Genomic DNA, 13,739 nt, shown 5'->3' with positions numbered 1-13,739 from the left:
AGCCGTTTGGAGCTAGCATGTTCTAAAGATCTGAAAAGCACTATATTAAATCAAGTTCTTTCTTTGCTTATGATTAGAATAACACTATTTAACAAATACCATTATACTATTCAAATTATATTTCATATCTCTTAAATCTGCATTCTATTACAAAACAAGATGCATATTTGCAGGCAACAGTTACCAAATGAGATATTCCATACCAAGCAAGATAGTATAGAGAAGGTTATTTCAAAAGCCAAATATCCGTACAGTTCCTTATTAGGCACTGGTATGGAGTACTGTTAGTTTAACAGATGCCATTTGCTTCATAAATACCTTGCTCATAAAGAACAGACATTAATGTCTCATCAAATCATATTTTGCAATAATCTTAATCTCTCTGAATTTGATCACAGAAGAGAATTATGGAATCACAAAAGGACAAAAGGGGAGGCCATGTAGCCCATTAAACCAGGGGCGTTTTGTTAATGAAAACGACTCAGTTAATCTCATTCCTGATTTGCAAAGTCTTTGCAATTTTTTTTCCCTTTGAGTTCAATTCTTTCTGAAAGCCATAAATGAAACATAAATGAAATGCCTGAAATCATCCTTTCAGACAATTCATTCCAGATCATTATTACATTGCGGAAAAGAAAGAGATTTTCCTCACGTCACATTTCGTTGCTGAGCCTATCACTTCAAATACATAAAGCAACCACATTGATAAAATAATGTCATGTGCATTACTGTATTTTAGTCATCAGCTCGTGCTTATCACTTGATAACTCAATTTTATTCCACCACAGTTAGTGTAAATGTCAGTAACTTTCAACAACTATTGGCAAGCAACCTCTGCCATATTACCTCATTGTTAACACAGGAGGAGTTCCTCGTGAAATAAAATCTCTTCCATCATGTTCACAATAAATGGTAGGAGTACTGTAGATTTCAAGTGGCAGTCATGAAGAAATTGGATTTTACCGCTATTACCAAACTTGAATTTATTGAAGCAAAAACAAGAGGGCATAGGTTTGAGGTGAGAGGAAGGAGTTTTAAAGGGGATTTGAAGGGAAAGAGAGAGTTTGGAATCTGGAACATGCTGCCAGAGGAGGTGCTGGAATCAGATATAATCACTATGTTTAAGAGACATTTAGAATGGCACATAAATAGGCAAGGCACAGAAGGACAAATGGGATTTGGGCAGCAATGGAAGCAGTGGGCTGAACTCTATGGCTCAATGACTCTAATTGTCTTTCAAACATGAATGGACGAGCAAGTAGTTATTATATAATCTTGTCAGAGCTAGATTTATTGTGGAATTTGAGCAGTCAGTACTTCAGTGTAAATTATACTTTTGTAATTATAAAGGGTGGGAGGAGTGAGATTGAAATGATTTAAGGTGCATTTAAGCTATGAATTTAATGTTATTGAGCAGTGATTTCACTCAGTGATGCAGTTACAGTGTTGATCCTGTCACACTGATCTTACATTAAACTAGAGTGAGACTCCTTGGGGAAGTCTTGGATACTCTGTAAATACCACACAATTGTGGCAGCAGCATCAAACTGAATTGCTTCACTAAATTAGTGGTTTGACATACCCTAAAATGCACAGAGCTCGTTCATTATACTTCTGCCTACCTTCCTCACTCAACATTTTAGCCAGAAACAACATTACCAGAGCAGAGGTTATCCACTACTTTGAAAGGATGCTTAAATGTCTGCTTCACAATGTTAATCCCGATGTTAAATGCATCTTGATGTTTTATTTCATTAAAAAGGTACTACATAAAAACAAGTTGTTGCTGTTGAACCCACTTTTCGAATAAATCTATTTTCTACTGTAATACAATAATTAGAGTTGGATATCTGAATGCCTTCAAAATGTTTCTGCTGAAAGTAACTGTTTTGTTTTCGATGCTGAACACAACTGCTTATTTTTATGTAATTTTGATCCCTATATTTATCTGCGCGTGTGTGTGTTTGTCTATGCGTGTGTGTTGTGTTTGAGGTTGTACTAAGGTTAATTTATTTTGCATTTTATGTATTTTTTTCATAAGAACAATTTTTCCAGAGCCCAACCACTTAAGAATAGGGAATCTATTTATGACTGTCTTAATTGCACTCACTAACACAAGAACTTCTTGGATAACAGCCACCATTAATTACTTAAAGATTCAGGTAATGAGCATGCAGAATTCATCCAGTATGTTTGTATAGCTTCAAGCTGAAGCATTCCACTGTCATTCATTATTGACATCATGATTTCTGCAGGATATACCATTATTTTGCAACATGCTTTTCATGCCATAAGTTTCTGCAGCATTCTGAACAGAAAGATGTCTCAAAGAAGTTTATAATTTGCAATGAAAAATTTTAGAGCCCCTGAGTAAATAAAAGGACTGCAATAGAGTTAGTGCATGGAACCAAAATGAAGGTGGCTTGTATATCCTAAAAGCACTTGAAAGCTGGCGGGAAGCAGCAGGGCAGATTGGTTTATGAAAGAAGCAAAACGCGAAGCAGTTTACAGAGGAAGTTCCAAAGCATGTGGCCTAATGGTGCAAAAATAATTAGTCTTATTGGAGTGAAGGGAGTGAGGACAAGGACGCAGTGGATGGGGAAGCTGTATGTGGGGTGGCACACTAGAAGAGATCACCAAGGTAGGGTAGAAAAAATAGAGGCATCTGAAGTCCTGGGGGACCCAATTCAATTCATCCTACAACTCCATTCCTCTTCAGCATGACGCTCTGATACTCTGTTCCATCCCACTGCCGCTCAAATACATTTTGGTTCTACTTGGAAGATCAGATTTTTGCTGGTTATTCCATTCCAGCATTCTCTGGTACTACTGCCCAGTGCTCTATTCCACTTCAGCATTGATTCCAATCTGATAACAGTCCAGTATTAGCACAGAACTTCAAGTGGGAAGATGAAGGGGAATTATCTAAGTGTGAAACTTGTACCCATTAATCTGTGCATATATAATCATAAATATGGTGATAGGAGGTGAATTGCAGCTGTCTTTGGTAGGGTGCCTATAATAATGGGTGAGCCACAGTCACAACCTTCCCTCAGTAACTGATTGATACCCACTTTTATGCAAGTCATGAAACACAAAAAGACGTATTTCACTGTGTGCTTTGATGTACATGTGACTAATAAATAAATATCTAAAAAAAATGATTCCACCAGTATTTACCTGCATTGGCTTCCTACGGCTGTCAAGATAAATCAAAACCAGTAAGCATGACACGTCCATACACTTGCAACTCTCTTAATGTTGGTTCACTGCTGAGAAGTTCTGGCAACAGAGGAACTGACAAACCAGGTGAACTAGTTCAGAAAAGGGTCTGTCGATACAAGAAGGGCAAGTGGGAAATTGCAGGGGATCTTTCTGAATACCATAGAATATTTTTATGAATTTAGGGAAATAAAAGATCAGTCCCATAATTAAGAGCAGGATAGATAATCAGGTATGGAGGTGTAATCCAGAGACCTGGAGTAATACTTAAGAGAACACAAGTTCAAATGCATTCTCAGCAGTGCCAGGTTAAAAAGCCTGGAAATGAAATTCTTATTTTGGTTTCAGTGGCCATGGAGTTGTCACATTGTAATAGAGACCATTACCATTGTCCTTTAGGGGCAAAACCTGCTGCCTTTAGCCAACACAGGCCTTTAGGCAACACAGACGTCTAGTCACTTACCAAAAAGGTTGATTACATTGGTAGAAAACCACTCAAATGCATTAAAGTACTATTCAAGTAGGTGAAGAAACCAGTCCATTGCCACCTTTACAGGTCAATCAGGCGTAATCAATAATGTCAACATTACTGTCCACCTCTTCCAATTAAATTCAAAAGACAGACTTGCTTAAAATATGCATGTTAATCTTTGATTTGGTTAATCAAGAGATGTTAGAGTAACGGCCAAGAATGACCCATTAAGTGCGCATTGACAAGAACATTATGTACCTACCAAGTATTGCTGTACTACCCATTTGTCATCCACTTGAAACCTTTTAATAACATGACTCATTACCTAAGAGAGTTCTTACTTGACTGTTGTGCTTAAACTAGGATTGTTAAAAATGCAACTAGATTGCCAGCGGATGAATCTTTGGACCACATCTTAAGTAAATATTGATTGGGCAACTTAATTCATGCCCTAAAACAAAAGCAACAATTAACACGTAGGCTGGATCTTTGCTGGAAAAATAATGGAATATTAAGAGCACACACCTTGAGTAGTGTGCAAATAGCCCAAGAATTTCAGGATTGTTGCAAATTTCCTCTTGTTGGTTGATTTGTGTTGTTTCTCCATTTGCCTCACATTAAAAAGCCTTGGCCTTGCCATTAACATTTGGTACTCACTGGTTTAGCACAATAATTGCCATTTAACTCACTATCCAATGTTAAATCTGATAATTAACAGTGCAAGTCCCTTTTAACAATGGATCCATTCAAATATCATTAAATATAAATCTCTTTGACACAGAAGCTGAATATAAATTGTAAAGTCTCAGTTATCAGGCAGCACATAGTTGTTAAAAATTTTTAAAATGTCAAATTTTACATTTTAATTTTTTTTCTTTTACTGCTTTTTCTCTTTCTCCCTTTGTCTTTATTTGATTCTCCATTGTAACTGAATTGATTTTAACATACTTTCTTCCTCAGTCATTTATCTGATTTGATCTCAGTCCTTAAATGTCATTGGTTAAGGGAGAGGGCTATTGTTCAACTAGGCCCCTGGTTCCCTTTTGCCCAACTGCCCAAACCACTCACACCTTCAACAAATTGAAAAGCTAAAAAAAAGTCTAACAAACAGCACGGTAGTGTAGTGGTTAGTGTAACGCTATTACAGCGCCAGTGACCCGGGTTCATTTCCGGCGCTATCTATAAGGAGTTTGTACGTTCTCCCTGTGTCTGCGTGGGTTCCTTCCGGGTGCTCTGGTTTCCTCCCACATTCCAAAGATGTACGGGTTAGGAAGTTGTGGGCATGCTATGTTGGCGCCGGAAGCGTGGCAACACTTGTGGGCTGTCCCCAGAACACTCTATGCAAAAGATGTATTTCACTGTGTGTTTTGATGTATATGTGACTTATCTTATCTTCTCTTAAAAGATGTCTCATTCTCACGAAATGACACATAATGCTACTTGGCTGTGTTAAGTATACTGCACACTAATAAAAAAGAGAAACTTCTGTGCATAAGTCAAAATTTTTTGGAACAGACAATGAATACAATGCAATCTATTTCACTGGAATGCTATTCTTCAACCAGTGTCAAGTAGCCACACATTCAATACATGCTTGTTATGGGTCATGTAGACAAAATCAAACAAGTTTTCATATAAAGAGGTGCTGAGAAATCCCCACATTTTATGATGTAATATTTCAAGAGATAATTGTACGCACAAAGCAGAAATGACTATTTATGACCCATGTTGAATGAGGTTGTGTGTTATTGTGCCCCGTGTTTTAGTGGTGATGTTAACACTTCCATAAGCCTGCATTAAAAAAGAGCTGACAATGGGATATAACACTATGATTATGACCAAATGTAATTCTAGGCTTGTATTTAATATTTTCATGAGAGGTCTTGATGGGGAAGGTGATCATGTTTGAATACTACCCATGAATTGAGCAAAATGCAGCATCATTCTGCAGAATAAAAAAGTTAATTCATTGAGATAAGATCATCTAAAACCACATTTATTTTACACTTCCTAAAACCAATCATACATTAGGAGTGAAAAGCATAATACAGTTTGCAATCCACAGCACATTTCTTGCTTCAAGTGACCATTTAGCCTACACAAGTATGAACTTGCAATTCTATTTAAGTTCCCAGTGGTTCCTACAACTCAATGCCCACAGCAAACTCCCTAAGACACCCAGAAAGGCAACATACATTAGCAGCTGACTACACTTTAAATATGTCTGTACTTGGTCTTGTGCTCACTTCACATCCATCTAAGGAGTTCAGAGCAACTTGGCAAATCTCCTCTCTCCAGTAGATCTTTCCATAACTGCCTCACAGAAAAATGCTTGTTCACATTTGATTGGCATTTAGAATTTTTGACTTTGATCTGTCAAAAAAATTGGAGTTAAAAAACCCAAAAAGGAATGTTAACAGAATATTATGTTACTTTATAAATGTCTGCAAACCACTAATTGCATATTTTTTAATACGGAACCAGATAACTTCTGCCTTTACTATTCTGTGACTCAATATTTTTGGAATGTTGAAAGTACCTTGAACATTACCAGAAAATGTTTTATGGTATGTCTAATGCAGTGAAAGAAAACAGAACATAATGTACTATGGCCATTTGGTAGGTGAAAGCTTGTTACCACTTATGGAAATTGAATATTTAGTACTCTTTATGAATTTATGTATGCCCTACACTCCTAGTGTTTGAAATTAAGTACTATTATGTGTAGCCCTTGCTTGAATACATTGGAAAGAATGAATGGAACAGCATTGTGTTTTGGTCTCATTTGTTTTACTGATTTCCGTCTATTGATAGTGAATCCCAAAACACAGGAATGTAAAACTTTGAAACTCTTTATGCATTTTAAAGCATGACTTTAAAAAGGATCGGTTCAGATGTCTATATTAAGCTCACTGAAATCCAACATCAACAGAGGTTGTGGTTTGTCTGTTCAGTGGCAGATGAAGCATTACTTGACTATAAAGGGTGAGGGAATAAATTCAGCCTTCATCAATGGGTTGCAAATATACAAGGATGTGCTAAAAGTCTCCTTGAAAAGTTGCAACATCCCCACTCACTCCTGTCTATACCTGGTCTGTGAGGACAAAGGGCACTTGTGATTGTATTAAGAACTTGTATAATGCTTTTTGTAGCCTTGGCATGTCACAAAATACTTTACAGCCAAACAATTACTTATCAAGTGTTGTAATGCAGGAAACATTGAAGCCAATTTGTGTACAGCAAGAGCCCACAAACAACATTGAGAAAATCACCAGGTACTCTGCATTAGTGAGGTGAATTGAGAAATAACTATTTGCCAGGGCAGTGGGAGAACATACTGTTCTTCATCAAATTTATACTGTTGGATTCTTTTATTCCAAATATACCACAGCATGTCTAACAGTACAACAAACTCAGTACTGCATTAAAACATTAGCATAGAGTCTTGTGCTCAAGTCTCTGAGTGGGGCACAAACCCACAAACTCTCGACTCAGAGATATAAATGCTACCACAAAGCCATGACCCACCTCACTTCCGGTCTGCTCTCATTTAGAATATGCATTTGATTTCTACTTCTTCCTTTTCTTTCCCACTGGATCAATAATGGCTTGCATCCATTCTGGTTTTGTGGCCCTTGAGATGACTGATGAGGCTGACGTAGGAGCAGGCAGTGCCCAATGGGACGGGTATGCAGGTGGTTTGTATCATGTTGCACTCCTTCTGTCACTTACACAAGGCTTCTGTGCACTCCCTTTGCAAATATTTATTCCTCAATTCACCTCACCAAAGCAGAGTACCTGGTGATTTTCTCAATGTTGTTTGTGGGCTCTTGCTGTGCACAAATTACTTCCAATGTTTCCTGCATTACAACTCTTGATAAGTAATTGTTTGAATGTGATATATTTTGTGACATGCCAAGGCTACAGAAAGCACTATACAAGTGGAAGTTCTTTTTCCCTCGGGAATATCATCACCTCTGAATCACACACAACCCTCATTTTTTTGCTGGATTGAAAGCCCAATCTGAACCCAACTCAAGACCATGTACCTTTATACAGTTTTCCATAACTTAGCCAACCTAGAGGCATTTGCAGAAAAGCAGAGAGGAAGACTTGGCATGCTGCATACATATTGGAGAAGGATACATACAGAGGCACCAAGCAGACCATCCTGACGTGGATAAAGCACTGATCTGTGCCAGCAAAGTATAACCCAAACCTAAATGTTTGGTCAGAATATACACCTGGCCTGACCTCAGCCTGACACATAAAGGTTCCATTGGGCTTGGATCAGAGCCAAGTCCTATTCTCTACTAAACAGCTTTTGCAGGAATGCATTGTGATAAGACTATTGAACGGTTCCCTTATACGATGAGATTGGCTATGACCTCACGATCTATCTTGTTGTGACCTTGCACCTTATTGCACTGCACTCTCTCTGTAGCTGTGACACTTTACTCTGTACTGTTATTGTTTTTACCTGTACTACATCAATGCACTCTGTACTAACTCAATGTAACTGCACTGCGTAATAAATTGACCTGTACGATCAGAATGTAAGACAAGTTTCTCACTGGACCTCGGTACAAGTGACAATAATAAACCAATACCAATACTACATGGATGGCAACGGTTCAAGAAGCCAGCCCATTACCCCTCGCTGAAGGACCATGAGGGGGGATTGTAAATATAAGCCACACACAAATCACAAGAATAAATTGAATAAAATCCTGGAGAGATGAATAATCCTTCTGCCCATTTGAACAAAGATAGAAGCAGTTGGAAGAGTGTTAAATTATAAAAATGTATAGCTAATAACAATAAGCATTTTTAAAAGTGGTAAACATCTGCTTAATTTGCAAATAATTGTTAAAAGGTGCTCACTACTGAGCCAGCCATAGATCAAAAGGCTTGAGAATTGTTTTGAAATGTTCAATAATATGAAATACAAATTATGTTTCTCCTTTTTTCAAACATTCTTACTCAGCCATTAGCCTTGATTAATGTTTATCATTTAAATCAGTGCATTATTAAAAATATACTGCTCAGTTGCACTTATAAATGGACCATGATTACATATAATAGGTAAATTTTCCATTATCCAACTTTTGTATTTCAAACCTGTTGACCTTAAAACTTGTTACATTCAATCCCAATACAGCTAACAAACAAATCCATTGGAGAGTTGCCATATCCCCCTTCCAAAATACAAACTTCTTGTTTCGGATGGCCTTCCTACTTATTTTCATTGTCATGGGATATTTCGCTGGCAAAACAACATTTATTGGCCAATTCTAATTCCCCTGGAGAAGGTGGTAGTGAGTTGCCTTCTTGAACTGCTGCAGTCCTTCAGGTGAAGGTACTGCCAAGTGCTGAAAATCAAAAGAAAAGGCAGATGCTGGAAATCTGAAATAAAGATAGTGAATGCTGGAAAAATTCATCAGGACAGGTAGCATCTGTGAAAAGAGAAATAGTTATGCTTCAGGTCTGGGAATGCTGCTGAGTAGGGAAGAACAGGATTTGGACTCAGTGACAATGAAGGAAGAGTGGTACATTTCCAAGTCAGAATGACGTGTGACCATGCAAAGACCTTGCAAGTGATGCTGCTCCCATGCTCTTTCCGTCCTTGTTCTTCTAGGTGCCAGAGTTTAGGAGCTGCTGTTGAAGAACCCTTAGTGAATTGAGGCAGTGTGTCTTGTGAATGATACACACTACAATATTTGTCTTGGATGGGATGGAGCTCTAACATTGTAGAGTTGCATTCATGCAGGCAAGTGTAGAGCATTGCCTTGCACCCCTGACTTGTGCCTTGTAGATAGTGGAAAGGCTTTGGAAAATCAGGAAGTATGTCACTCTTATTACAGTCACAGAAAAGTTACAACAGGGATGAGGTCACTCAGATCATGCATTAGAGTTATTGTTGATAGAGTTTTGGACACTAGTGGGCTTGGGTGAGAAAGTGAATGAAGCAGTTTCAGATATGACTATTGAATGAGGAAGAAGGATCAAGGAGCCTGCTTCTATTTCTCATGTTTGCTCACCACAGGAATCTCAGCTGTTGAGCTGCTCTTAAAGCGACAGTATTTCTATAATTGCTCTAGTTGAGTTTCTGATCAATAGTTACCCCCAGGATGATGTGGTGGTAATGTCACTGAAGATCAAGAGAAGGTGGTTAGACATCCTTTTGCTGGAGATGGGCACTGCCTGCCACATATGTAATGTAAATGTTAATTGCCACTTAATAGTCCAAAACATAAATATTGTCAAGGCCTGGTTGCACTTGGGCATGGTCTGCTTCATAATCCGAGGAATTGCAAGAGGAACTGAAGTCTGCATATTATTAGCAGGCATTCTCACCTCTGACCTTACACTGGAGGAGAGAGTAATTAATGAATTAGCTGAAGATGTACGGGGCAAGGACACTGCTTTAAGGCATTTCTGTAACCACATCCTAGGGCTGATATAATTGGCCTCCATAACCAGAACCATTTAGTTCAGTGCTAGGTTTAATTCTAGCCAGTGGAATTTTTCCCTTTGATTCCCACTGACTTCAATTATACTGGGGCCCTTTGATACCACACTCAGTCTAGTTGTCAACATAGTTACTCTCAATTCACCTCTGGAATTCGGCCTTTATGACTATGATCTTTCAGTTAACAAGAAGACAGATCATCTGTGATCTGGTACTTCCCTTTCTGATAATAGTGTATCCCTGGTTTTGGGAAAGTTATATACTTTTGTCCTCGGAATCCAAAGACTGGCCGTATATGAAATGCCAGCCTTTTAACTAGTTGTAGTGTTCCTGACCTTGTTCCATTGCTCTGGTTCTGTTTAACATTTGGAGCTCAAATGTGGTGCAACAGATGGAAGTGAGAATAAAAGATCCAGATGAGTGCTGGTGGTTGACAATAGGAAGCAATAAAATTTAAGGAGTATTAAAATTTTAATGTATAAAAGATGGAGTGAAAAGAAATTATGTCAAGATGAGCAGGTTGGATAGCTGTGCCTGAAGTTGTAAAAAAAAGTGGATAAAGTTGAAAAAAAAGAAATGAACACTTCCTTCAGGGTGGAAAATGTGTGTGGGAATTCAAGTGAATGTGGGAGAATCCTTAAGTGATACATTTCAATGGTATTAAGGCCAATTTATAAACAAAATTGGTAAATTACAGGAATCGACTGCAGCAGCTGTGCGTTTATCAGTATACAGAACACTTGAGACACTGCTAGCTACTGGAAAATTCATTACAAGAAAACTATTTTTAAATTAATTCACGTACGTGTCTTATCGGCTTAGAACAAAGCATGCCATTCTTGAAGATCAACGGAAAATAACCAACAGTGAGCGATTCAACTTATTGCACATTTAAAGGTACACTGTTATCCGGGCACAGACTCAGAGAGTAGATGCTCATTGACCTGAGCTGGTCTTTTTGTTCAGTAAGGCTGAGGATTTCCATGTGTTCAGAGTAATCTTTTATTTGTCCATCCATTGACTATGTTTTGCCCAGAGCACGTCTTGATTTAAGGCCCATGTGGATGATTCTTGATTTCATTAATAGGGAATGTAGCTGAGGGGGTTTCCTCATTTTTTTTATCCTTAGAGTACCTTCAACTGAGGGAGAACTTCTGCAGACAAGCCTGAAGAACCTCATCTACCCCTAATAAGGGTTGTGGACTTTCCATTGGGATTGAGTGACCCTCCTGGATGTTAGGCAGGCACTGGTATCTTAGAATCATTATGGCACAGAAGAAGGTTGTTCTGCCTATCAAGCTTTTCCTGGCTCTTTAGTAGAGCAATCCAGATAGTCTCCTTTCTCTGCTCTTCCTCTGTATCCCTGAGAATGGTTCTCTTTTAAGTGCATGCCTAATTCCATTTTGAAAGCTCTGGTTCCACCATCCTTTCACGCAGTGGGATCTACATCATGACCACTATCTATGTGAAAGCATTTTTCCTTGCTTCCTCCCTGGTGCTTACTGATCCTTGACCATCTGTTACTGGGAACATCTTCTCTCTATATACACTGACTGAGTCAACTGTGTTCCAGGATATGTCTACCAATTTTCCTCTCAACCTTCTTAACTCTAAGGAGAACAACCCCAGCTTCTCCCTCTTACCTTCTAGCTGAAATCCTCACTCCTGGAACCACTCTATTGTGTACGAAGTGGGATTTGAACCAATCCTTCTTACTCCAAAGATGGAAATTCATGGATTCCATTGCTCAGTTGCTAACACAGACAAGATGCTGAGTGATAGTGTTGCAAATTGTATTGTATTAGCCTGAGTGTGAGTCCCAGAGCTAATTATAATAGAACTTCCATCATTATTGATGATTTTTCAAGTTACCAGGCACAAGCCTCTTGCACCATGGCATCAAATTTCCCTGGCCATTTCACCAGATCTTTACAACATCAGCTCCTGCTCTTAAGTTAATTCATCTCAATCCTGATTCCCCTACCCCTTCCTTCAGTCAGAGGCTGGTGCATTCAAATCCAATTGACTTGTCTGATTTTTCCACCCGCAGAATCCTGAGTTTCCCACTGGGCCATGTATTTAATGCCAGCAGCTTTGGCAATCACATTATAATGAAGGCCTCAAACCAAGATCATCCAGGTCATTCCTGGTGGGTGGGATCCCACCTGTCCAGCTGGTGTCTGCTCGATTTGTCCTCCAGATGAAATTGACCTCATGTTACGTCCCCTATTGACTCCCAGCAAAGGAATGTCATTCAAAAAACATTTCCAAAGATAGGACTATCATTGTTCTGGACTATGGAATTTCTTAAAGCAGGGCACAAGGCTACAATGCTTTCGAGTGCGATCTGTTGTCTGTTTTCTGATTACTTCATTTCTGTGTCACAATTTATTTAACAAAATAACATATTTTCAAAGAGTCTCTATCCAAGAAATACTGATTGGTTGCAAAGGAAGCTTAATTTTAAGCACGATTTTTCCTAAGCCATGTACATAATCAAAATTCAGTAGAAAACAATAACAGCCCATGTGTACCCTTTCTCTTTCTTACATTGAGACCTTTGTCATACCCGACTCTGAGCGAGACAATGAGTAATGACCAGCTCCCGTATTCCACCAGTTCCATGCTGCCCTGCATTTTTGCTGACGTGGAAATGTTATTCCAGCCCCTCTTCTCCCCCTTCTTAGTGGAAGGACCCTGCCTCAATTCACTGTTTGTTCTGTGGGTTCTGATGAGGACAATGACTTACAACATCAAAGCCTTCATGTGCCATTCTATCAGGAATGTGAATAAGTAATCCCAGATAACTTCTGGCTGTGTCTGTAATACACCACCAGAATTAATGCCAAGTTATATGGTTTTGCACTGATGGTACAGCTATGGTGTAAATGTAGCCTGATCCAGGCTCAAGACTTTATTGATGCCTGAACAGAATGGAAGGAGATGTCCTGGGGGAGAGCTTTGGAGTCACTTTCTTTAGACCTAATTTACACTCTAGGTTTTTTTTCTCCTTTAAATCCAAAATTGTAAAGTGTAACTGCATCCAAAATTAGCCTCAAATAATTTGAAATGATGTGACTAATTTAACTGTGGTCAATTAACTAATTGCTAACTCAGTGGCAGTTCCTGTTTCCTCCACAGGCTGGGGCATTGGGATAATACAACCACATCAGATATGCTTACGTAATTACATCGTTAAATTAGTGATTCAAGTCATTGGCAAAGGACAGAGAAGCCAACCCAGTAGCTTGACTGTAACTGGTCCAGAACTCCAGAGCAGTAACCAAGCCCATCCACGTCCAAACCAACCTGGTAACCTCTTCCCTAGAATCTGGAATCTATAATACATAGGGAAAGTCCATCAGTGTCTCCTGGTATAATTGCAATCTCCCTTACACCCATGAAATACTAATCATATTAACTTCCAAGTAAAAATAATGAGGAACATAATGTTGATTTCTGTTTTCAAAGATACATTCAAAATCAGATGAATTTCCTAAGAGCTGATTTTGATGTTATAATTTTTCTTCCTGTTTTTATACAACCTGTTCTCCAGCTTGAGTTCAACCGCCT

At 38.6% G+C, this 13,739-nt stretch overlaps 1 protein-coding gene across 5 annotated transcripts in view; it reads right to left on the bottom strand.

Annotated features, from left to right (window-relative positions):
• The window catches only part of LOC127580360 (non-muscle caldesmon-like), a 186,350-nt gene that overhangs the window by 169,597 nt on the left and 3,014 nt on the right, over positions 1–13,739 (bottom strand). The window contains exon 1 of one of the 5 annotated variants that reach the window (XM_052033709.1): positions 13,358–13,447. The exons of the other annotated variants lie outside the window; for them this stretch is intronic. The gene's annotated coding sequence lies outside the window, so the exon portion shown is untranslated. Of the gene's footprint in view, positions 1–13,357; positions 13,448–13,739 lie in introns of those variants that run through there. 5 annotated transcript variants of the gene reach the window in all.

Source organism: Pristis pectinata, chromosome 19 (assembly GCF_009764475.1).
Source record: "Pristis pectinata isolate sPriPec2 chromosome 19, sPriPec2.1.pri, whole genome shotgun sequence".
Taxonomy (NCBI): Eukaryota; Metazoa; Chordata; class Chondrichthyes; order Rhinopristiformes; family Pristidae; genus Pristis; species Pristis pectinata.
Note: the sequence above shows the minus strand (reverse complement) of the source record. Positions and strands in the feature narration are given on the sequence as shown.